The sequence below is a fragment of the Rattus rattus genome, chromosome 4, assembly GCF_011064425.1.
Source record: "Rattus rattus isolate New Zealand chromosome 4, Rrattus_CSIRO_v1, whole genome shotgun sequence".
NCBI lineage: Eukaryota > Metazoa > Chordata > Mammalia > Rodentia > Muridae > Rattus > Rattus rattus.
The window spans coordinates 15,516,349-15,526,673 of record NC_046157.1 but is presented as its reverse complement, the minus strand read 5'-3'; positions in this window follow the sequence as shown (position 1 = coordinate 15,526,673).

Here is a 10,325-nt window from a genome sequence, read left to right as displayed (position 1 = left end):
CAAAGGGACTGCAACGTTGTGCTTATTAGTGTGTGCACACAATATAAATTATGGTGCAATGCCAATAATGACAACTTGCCATCTACAGGACAAAATATTCTCGGGGGAAGCCTACCAGCTCAGCCTCGGCTGAGTCATCCTTTCCCGCTCCATAATCTCAAACTCTAAGTTCTAAATAGATCCCATCATATTCAAGAAGTTAACATGTCTAAGTGGCCAGGATGTCTGAGGGCCCCAAAGGGCTTCGGGGACCAAGAAGAGGCCCAAAGCTGGTCTCACCTCCACTGGAGGCATGACCATGGACTACACCCAGTGACAGAGAAACCAGAGAGAAACAGCGATGAAGAAGCCATCAACCACAGCTCTTCGGTGGCAGCCGGAATACGAGTCTCAGATGTACAGGCTGTGTCACGCCTAACTACCTGTTTAATGAGCTTGTTTCAGTCTCGGAAGAACTGAAAGGTTCTAGGTGAATGGGAACACCCCATATGTGAGTCATGTCCTGGGCTTGTGCTCTAAACCCAGGAAGGAAAACTTGCTATCTCTTCCAGGCCTGGACCTTGGGGTCTATCTACCTTGCCTTCTGGAGAACCTGGCCACCCTTGCTGAACTCTGAGGTCGCAGTTCCTCGTGGGAAGGAGGAGCTGGCGGCGGGCAGTTCAGAGAGAGAACATCTCAGCCGAGTCCATTGAGAAACTGGTTAGACGCTGTGGCTGTACTTTTAATGACACTACTCCATCTACTGGTGGCAGACGAAAGTGCCACTTGGTGAGGTTGTTTCTCAAAAAACTGGACAAGCCAGTGATCGAATCAGTACAAGCCACAGCTGAAAAGAAACACCGCCGGCCCGAATGCCAGCCTCTCACTTGGCACCTGAGAACCAGCCTCCTCGAGGGCTTTTGGACTGGCTTTCTGTCACTGTGTGTTTTGCATAACGCTCCTCCTCCCCTGATGTCCCACTAACTGGACATGGACTTCAAGGTGACAGTGGTGAGCCTGGAACCTTCTAGTCCTTTGGAAAACATTTGTTGAGAGTCTGCTGTGGGGATGACGTGGCTGGAGACTGAGCAGTGTGGCTGGGGGTGTTTGCTTTCCTAGAAGTCATACCCAAGGAATAAAATGCCCGATACCGTGAAGTCCCTGGTGAACAGGAGGCAGTACTAGGAGTGAAAGTGGCGCTTTCAAAGCCGGAAGGTGTTTCTCCGGGATAGCCATGAACACTGAACATCCGAGGGAGCTGGCACTCAAAGAGATGCTTGCCCAGCCAGTAAAGTTGGCGTGCGTGGCTCTGGAGCACCCAGGAGATGGCTGGTTCACGTTGAGGTATACCACAAGCTTGCTTTGGATGACTTGATAAGACAAAGGGGTTGTAATAATTTTATGTAAATGTCATGCTGAATAACAATATTTAGGCCACAGGGAGGTAGATGGAAGGCATTGCATTGAAATTAGTTCCTCCTGTTCCCTCCTTCTTTAATGCGGCTGTAGGATCACCCATGCGGGCAGTGTTGTCCTAAACAAAAGCCACAGCTAGTGCAAAGGCCTTTAGGTTTTGTGATAAGCTAAACGGACTCAGGGACTTTCAACCCTCTTCGTCTGCTCCGTGACTTAACTAGCATCTTACTATCCTAGCCCCTCTGCCCTTGACTCCTGTCTTCAACCTCCTCAGCTTTGCCAGCACCTGCACTAGCATCAGTGAGAAGCCGCGAGGCCCTCAGAGGGGGTTCCCACGGTTTGTGTGGGACTCCAGCTAATTTCCACCAAACAGTATTGCTACGAAAGCTCAAGGCTGGCCGGCAGATCCTTTTCCAGCCTTGTGTCTCAGCACGTGATTTCTCTGTCGCGTGTGGGCTCCCATATACGCCATCTGCCGCGACACGACGCAGCCCAGCCAGTGCTGTGTCGTTTAGATTTTAGACTTCCTAAACTGTAGGCTTGATAGACTGGTTTTCTTGCTAAGTGGCTAGCTTTGTGTGTTTTGTTATGGCGATGGGAAACAGATTGATATAGCCAATCTTCTTGGAAGATGTCCCTGCACCGAGAGTTGTCTCTGTAGTGACAAGCAGAGCTGAACTGACACTTCCCCCAATGAAAGTGAGGCCTTTAGAGAGACCTTGACTTGTGTCCCAACCAAACTCACAGCGAACGGCATGTTCACACACATGCCCACCTCTCCCCCATAGCTCAGAAGGTCTCTCCTTTTGAGCCTGTCTCCCTCAGAGCTACTTTGTATAGTCACCACATCGCAGCCCTGGCCTTGTGCCTCTTCCTAGTCTCAACCCTGAAGTGGCTTCCCACTGACTCCAGGCACAGCCCCTTCAGCCCAGCATTGGCGCATTCTGATGTTGGGCCCCTACCTAGCTGTTCAACCTCCTTGACCTTTCCTGGCAACGTAATCTATGCTAAGCGATGAAGGATGACCTGGCCTTCCCCTTGGGCTGCTAAGACTGCTTCTTCTGTCCCTTTCGTGGATCGTATGGTGCCATCTAATTGAAATGGTCTGTCACTTCCCCTGTCTGGTCCCGAGTTTGTCTTCCACCTCCACTATCACCATCAGCCCCTCCCTCTCCACCACCACCATTACCCCTCCCTCCCCTCACCATCATTGATCCCTCCTCCTCCTCCTCTGTCCCCCTCCCCCCTCCTCCCCTCTTCCTCTTCCCGTCCCTTCTCTTCCTCTTCCTCCTCCTCTTCTTCTTCTATGCTGGGAACTAACCTAAGGGCCCTGCCAGTCAGAGTTTCCGCCCCAGTCCTGATACTCATTCTCTAGAGCCAGCTCAGATGGTGTCTTCTCTAGGAAACATTCTGTTTCCTCCTCAACTTCACTTGTACACTTTGCTATAGCTCTCATCTGCTTAACATTGTCTGGTTGGTTCTCCATTTTCCCCACTAGGCTGTGAGCTCCTTCGGTGTGTTTCATGCACTGAAGTTTCATCAGTCCCTAGCTCAGGCCTGCTGCCAGTGTATGGTCAATGTGTGGCATGTGGAGTGGGCAGTAGCCCTATGGATATTTTTACAGTAACCGTTGTGTCTTAAGTGCACACTGCCAGAACTGGAGACCTCTTCGAGGTAACCCAGTCAAACCCTCTGGTTTTAAAGTCTAAGAAACTGAGGCCCAGAGGGAACATGTGCATGGCCAGAGAGCAGTTTAGTGGTTGAGGCTCCATATGGCTTAAATCTGGATTTCATGCCTCCTCCTTTCTGCTACCTATAAAGCCCAGGCTTTTAAATAAATGTATTGTGTTTATTTAAAAAACCATTTACTACACTTGATGAAAGTCTATGTTTTAGGGCTCTCTGGTTCATTCTATCAACTAGGCTTGAGCATTCCTCACTAGCCAGACGAACTTCTCTCCATTCACTGACTCCTCCATGAAAAATTCACTTTTTAATGGTTCTTACTGCCCTGAAAGAGGTTTGAGCCAAAGCATATCTGTCACCAGACTCTCGTAGCAGGATTTTGGTTTCTGTTGTAGTAAAGATAACACGTAGGCCCTGTCTGTTGGTACACAGAATTAATCCCAGCACCTGGGAGGCAAAGGTTGCAAGATATCTGTGAGGTCAAAGTCTACATAGTGAGTTCATTCCAGGACAGCCAGGGATACAGAGTGAGACCCTGTCTCAAAACAAATGAGCAAACAAAACAAAGAAAAAAAGATCACACTCAGGTTCATGAAAGTGTGCTAACCGCGAAATCCCTTTGTTCTGTGTATTAACTTTGATCTTGTCAGCATTTTAAACTTTAAAAACAACACCTACACAGCTTCACTCCTCAGAAGATATAAAGTAAAATGAGGTTAAATATATAGAGATACTTGAAGATTTTTCAAACTAAGAATAGAAAAGGTTGAGCTGGAGAGATGGCTCAGTGGTTAAGAATACTGACTGTTGGGGTTGGGGATTTAGCTCAGTGGTAGAGCACTTGCCTAGCAAGCGCAAGGCCCTGGGTTCGGGTACCAGCTCCGAAAAAAAGAAAAGGAAAAAAAAAAAAGAATATTGACTGTTTTGTTTTTTTTTTCAGAGATCCTGAGTTCAATTCCCAGCAACCACATGGTGGCTCACAACCATCTGATGCCCTCTTCTGGTGTGTCTGAAGACAGCTACAGTGTATTTATAATAAATAAATAAATAAATAAATAAATAAATAAATAAATAAATAAATCTTTAAAAGAAAGGATAGAAAATGTTACTAAGCAACCTTGTGTTCTCTCTCTCTCTCTCTCTCTCTCGGTGTGTGTGTGTGTGTGTGTGTGTGTGTGTGTGTGTGTGTGTGTGTGTGGAGACAGGGTTTCCCTGTATAGCCCTGGCTGCCCTGGAACTCACTCTGTAGACCAGGTTGGCCTTGAACTCAGAGATCCACCTGCCTCTGCCTCCTGAGTGCGGAGACTAAAGGTGTGCACCACCAATACCTGGCTTTGTCTTTTTTTCTAAACTTCTCTCTTGCATACAGACTTGGCACACCTTTAGCTAGGCAATGCCAAGAACTAACAACACAACAGCTATTCAGTGTAAAGATTTATTCAGCCAGCTGCTGCACGCTGGATACGGAGAGGTTTGATCTGAGGTGATGTAGGAAGAGCACACTAAATACTCTGGGAACTCTGAGGTGAACTTCTAGTAAACATTGAAGAGGTCAGGACCTCTTTCAGGAAGCCTTATCTTGGGGCGGGGGCAGGGTGGGGCACTTCGTGTCCAGCACGGAAGGATGGACAGATTGCTACGGAGACAGGAGGGGGACGTTCAAAGGAGAGAAATGACTCGTGCGGAAGGTGGTTTGTGCCCAGCGCTGAATGACAGGCGGGAGAGCAGAGACCTGGAGTGTGCTGAGCTCCTTTCTGTGTCTGGCTCAGCCAAGTGCTTGAGACCCATCTGAAGGTTTCCTCTCCCTGAGAGGGCTTTGTGGGCCGCACTGCTCCTTTGATTTCACACAGGAGAAGGACTGCGTTTGAAGGAGTTGAGAACCGCTTACCCTAGGAACTGCACTGTTCAGAAATGGTCTCTGAGTACCTGAGCTCTGGCTGTACTCATGCTATTTCCCTTGTTCATGGCCTCTAGTGACTCTCAGATGGGAGAGGCCTCGATCTGCTATTTAATGTCCTCTCGAGGCAAACTCTGGCCCACCTTAAACACAAAAAAGCATCGACTCTGGCCATCTTGGACAAGTCCTATCCCCAGTACGTGTGTGTGTGTGTGTGTGTGTGTGTGTGTGTGTGTGTGTGTGTGTGTGTGTGTGTGTGATCTTACCTGGCAAAGTCTTTTTGCAGATGTAATCACAGGAAATCGATATTAGATTAGCAAAGGTTAGAGAGAGGTCCCGCAGCAAGGACTAAAGTCCTAATGCCCACTACTTGGGAACTTGATCTTAGTATCTTTAGCATCTCTTTTTGAGAAATGCCCTTCAGCTCAAGACAGAGGGTCTTAGAGTTTATATAACCAATGATGGCCGAGTTTGCTGGATAGGAGGGTTCCTAGCAACCCTCTTTGGCAAAAAAGGCAAGACGTGGTCTTTTCAACTTACACAAGAAAAGTACTGCCCTACTGTCTCCCACCCAGAAACTCTCTGAGGTTGCCTGTATGCACCCGCTGTTCCAGATACTAGAGTAAATCACAGGGTGTAATGGAGAAGAAGGATACCTACCATGGGTAAGATACTGCCAAGCACCTCAGAAGCCACTAGCCATAACCCACTCTGGTGCACAGACATGACCAAAACCACCCAGATCCTTGGTTATATAGCCATTGCTTAAATATTTCCTGTGGGAGGGAACACACTACTTCCAAACCTGAACTTGATATCCTTGAGCCCCTGATTGTAAGAAAGTTTGGGCCAGTTTGAATCTCAGACAGTGCCTCTGGTTTCTAGCATGCATGCTGCTTCTGTTGGCCTTGCATCCACTTAGAACAGCCCTCTCTCCTTTCTTTATGAATAGAAGTGACCATGAATAGAACTAACCCCTGCGTGCCTTCAGGGTGCTGTCTTACGGCACAGATCTACACCCCAACATCATCCACCGCACAGTGATAATGTATTTAGGGTAATTTAAGAGGAGAGGTCATAGAGACAAAATGCAAAATGCTGGTCTGTAGGGGGCGCTCTGGATGGTACATTCCATGGCTTCCAGACTGGTTGGGATTATTTGACGCTGGTTGATTGACACTAAAATGTACACTCATTCAGTCAGGAGCTTGCCCAAAGCTGATGGTCCAGAGGACAGTGAGAGCAATGAATTGATGGAGGAAATCAACGACTGAGTGCGATCAACCTGGCACTTTCTATCTGTTCATTTTTGCTTTGTCAATTACTAAACCCACACTCAGGTCCCTTCATTTAACTTTGACTCAAGTTGTCTACAAATTGCTATGACTTAGGTGCAGAAAAACAGTGATGTCCTTTTTTTTTTTTTTTTTTTGAGCTGGGGACCGAACCCAGGGCCTTGCGCTTGTTAGGCAAGCACTCTCCCACTGAGCTAAATCCCCAACCCCGGTGATGCCCTTTCTTACCCAACTCTTGTGAAAGAAAAACTTAATTGTGAAGTCATTTGTGAGTAAGACCATAGATGCATCACACGGAAGAGTTGATTTTTTTAAAACATTCATAGGCTGGGGGTGGGGGGGTAAAGGCTTGCCGCACAAACCTGGTGCCCTGAGTTTCATCCTCAGAGCTTTTGTGAAGGGAAAAGGAAAAAGTCTACTCCACAAAATTGTCCTCTATTTCCTAGAGGAGTGCCAAGACATAAATGTGCATGTGCACGCCCACACACACACACACACACACACACATCCTAAATGTTTCAAATCATTTTTAAATCCATCGGCATAGGCATGCATATATATGTGTATTATATACATTCCTATAGCTGTGGTACATATTTATATTCCTATAGCTGTGAGATATATATATTCCAATAGCTGTGATATATATATGTGTGTGTATTATAGCCTACAGTATAGTAGATATAATCAAAACAAAAAGCCCCTTGATAATTTCCCTTGCGTGAACAACTTACTCAGCCAACCAATGTTTAATTGCAGTGAATCAATCATTAATAATAACCACCAATAAATGCCTGCAAAGTTATTTAAACTCACTGGCAGGTGAGAACCCATCCATCTCCCACAAAGAGAAACGGAAAACAACAGATAATAGAAGGGAGTTCCCCTACCGATTCGCCGACACTCTGCAAAGATGGCCAGACTTTAATTTTCACAACTCTCGGGCTTATGCAAACTGCTTTTGCTGTTCCTGACTAGGGTGTGTAGAAGCAAGAGATGGGAGAATGCGGATGTGTGCCTACCTTGGGAAAATGTCAGCCACTGACACATTTTTTGGGGAAAGGAGTGATAAAGCCAAAATAGAGGCCAATCTGCTTTTCTTCTCCCTCCCCTGACAGACGAGGAGCCCTGGAACTGGATTGATGAAACACGATCCCAAGATTTGTTCCTGGGTGTGGGTATCGGGGCTTGGAACTAGTTGTTTGGACAAGGTAAGTCACCTATTATGCAACACCGTGGATGAGGTGCACTCACTGTGCTGCTCTCTGGAAGGTGGATACAGGCTTCCAACCCCCAAACCAATGCAGCCTTCCCCAAGAATCAGTTTCTCAGGCAATCCTGGTTTCCGTGGAAGAGCTTAGCTCTGGGAACTGGGAGTTTTCAGGTGGAGGTCTGGTGGATGAGCTTTTCTGATGGCATGACAAAGCAATGGTGGGAATTTGGCCGAGCGAGGTTGTTCCCTAAAGTGTGTGGGTGGAATAGCTCCTGCAGTCAGAGGGCAGGGACCTGGCTGATTCATCCATGCATCCCCCTCCTTCTGGCGGCATCCAGCCCTTTATTCCATCCTTCATCACCATGATCCTCACTTGCACTCTACTCTTTCGAATCTGGGTCCTATGCTCTTGCCTCATCAGCACCCTCAATTGCTTACCTCTTTGCTCTTCTCCATGAGCAATTATGTAGCTGGGCTCTCACATCTATTGCTAAGTTGGGGGTGTGCGTATGTGGGGGTGGGGCAGAGGATATGCAGCTGTGCCAAATGGGTATCTCCACGTACTACCAGACAATGATCTTCCAGAACTATTTTGTTTGTTTCATTTGCAGGACAAAAATTATATTGGACATTCCGTTTGCTTTGTTCTGAAACAGGGTCTTATGATGTAGCTCTGGCTGGCCTGGAGTTCTCTATGCAGAGCAGGCTATACTCAAACTCACTAAGACTGGCTTCTGCTTGCCTCCCGAAGGGATTAAAGGCACGCACTACATTAAAGGCATGACCATTACTCTTATTCCTATTAGCCATATAAGAAAACTGAAGACTCACTTCTTTGAGTATTGTGTTGTGAGCAAATCTTAAAATAGTCTGTGCCTAACTTGGCAGCTTGGAATAGTTACTGTTAATTAATCTTACCATGTTGATGCTCTTTTCACACTCCCCAACCAACATCGATTAAATTTTCACTCTGGGCCATGTGGTGGTGGTGCACACCTTGGTCCCAGCATCTGAGGCGAGGCTATCCTGGTCTACAGAGTTCCAGGACAGCTAGGACTACACAGAGAAACCCAGTGTGTGTGTGTGTGTGTGTGTGTGTGTGTGTGTGTAGTGAGTCTGTCTTAAAACAAACAAGCTAACTAACCAACCAACCAAGAGTGTTTTTCAAAGCCTTGGAAAACGGAACTAGGGTGAAGCCTTGAGTTACTGGTTGAAATCTAGTAATCAGATGGCCACTTTCTCTACACTGTCTGTTGTCCTTGCCTTCATTAAAATGCACAACCCTCTTCATTTCTTTGAGTTAGGGTTATCTTTAACAATGCCAGATGCTCTCTCTAATGTTATTTGTGTGCTTCTCTCTATCTTCCTCCTGGAGATTGTGTTCAGAGATTTATACGGTCATGCTTCTAAGTTGGGAAATGGAGAAGTCCTGTTCTCTTACATCCCTTCTCAGTGTTTTGTGAGCACTGTCTCCTCAAAGCCTTTCCAGCTACCACCAACTTTGTTAATCCTTTGGGAGCTCCACAAAATCCACTCCAGTTAAGCAAGAGTCTAGTGGAGGTAAGGCACACAAAAAGGAAGTGGCAAAGATCAGAAATGGGTGAGCACTGTGGTCCTAGTTCTGCCGGCTGCTAACTTGCTATGGCCAACCTCTAGCTAGTCCACTGCAGTATCTTCATCTGCACCAGAAAGGAATGGGCTATTCTTGCTACTTGTTTTGTTACCTGGAAACTTGTTAAACACACACACACACACACACACACACACAGAGAGAGAGAGAGAGAGAGAGAGAGACAGACAGACAGACAGACAGACACATCGCAACCACAACTTATGAATCAGTCTGTTAAGCTTATTCCTAGGATATTTCTGTACATATTAAAGCTAGAAAAGTACCAGACTAGGTGCCTTCCTGATGTTTTTCTTAATTGTTTTAACTGACAAGTAAAAATTGTGTGTATATATGTGTATTTGTGCATACATATGTATATATGTGTATACATATATGTGCATGTGCGTATATCTATTTATGTGCCACCTAGTTATATTTTAGCGTTATACATAGATTAATCAAACAAGTTAGCAACAATGACTTCTAAAATACATGTTGACCGAGTTCTCTCAATAATACGGAAGAGTAACAAGACTCATGTTCCATTCCCGACACTGCCTATCTTTGATCTATAGCTGGTCGATTCCTGACACTGTCTATCTTTGATTTATAGCCAGTCGATTCCTGACATTGCCTATCTTTGACCTATAGCCGGTCGATTCCAGACACTGCCTATCTTTGATTTATAGCCGGTAAAAACTCCTTCCACGGCTGAGCACCATGTTACAGTGGTCTCCCCAGTAATGAGAATGTTATTCAGCACAAACTACTATAAACTTATTTCTTGGGGTTGGGGATTTAGCTCAGTGGTACAGCGCTTGCCTAGGAAGCGCAAGGCCCTGGGTTCGGTCCCCAGCTCTGAAAAAAGAACCAAAAAAAAAAAAAAAAAAAAAAAAAAAAAACCTTATTTCTTTTTTAGACAGGGTCTCACTGTGTAGCCCTGACTGTCCTGGAGCTCTCTTTGTGAAGATTCCGTGTCCCAAGTGCTAGGATTAAAGATGTGTGTCACCATGCCTGGCTTAAACTGACTTTTTATATACACATTACGAGGAAAGCTGACAATCGGTTGGGGGCACTAAATATCTACTAGTGGAGACAGCTCACTATTTTCGCTTTAATTTTAATTATAAAAATGTTGATACAATGCTTAATCTCTCTCTCTCTCTCTCTCCCTCCTCCCTCCTCCTCCCTCCTCCCTCCCTCTCTCTCTCTCTCTCTCTCTCTCTC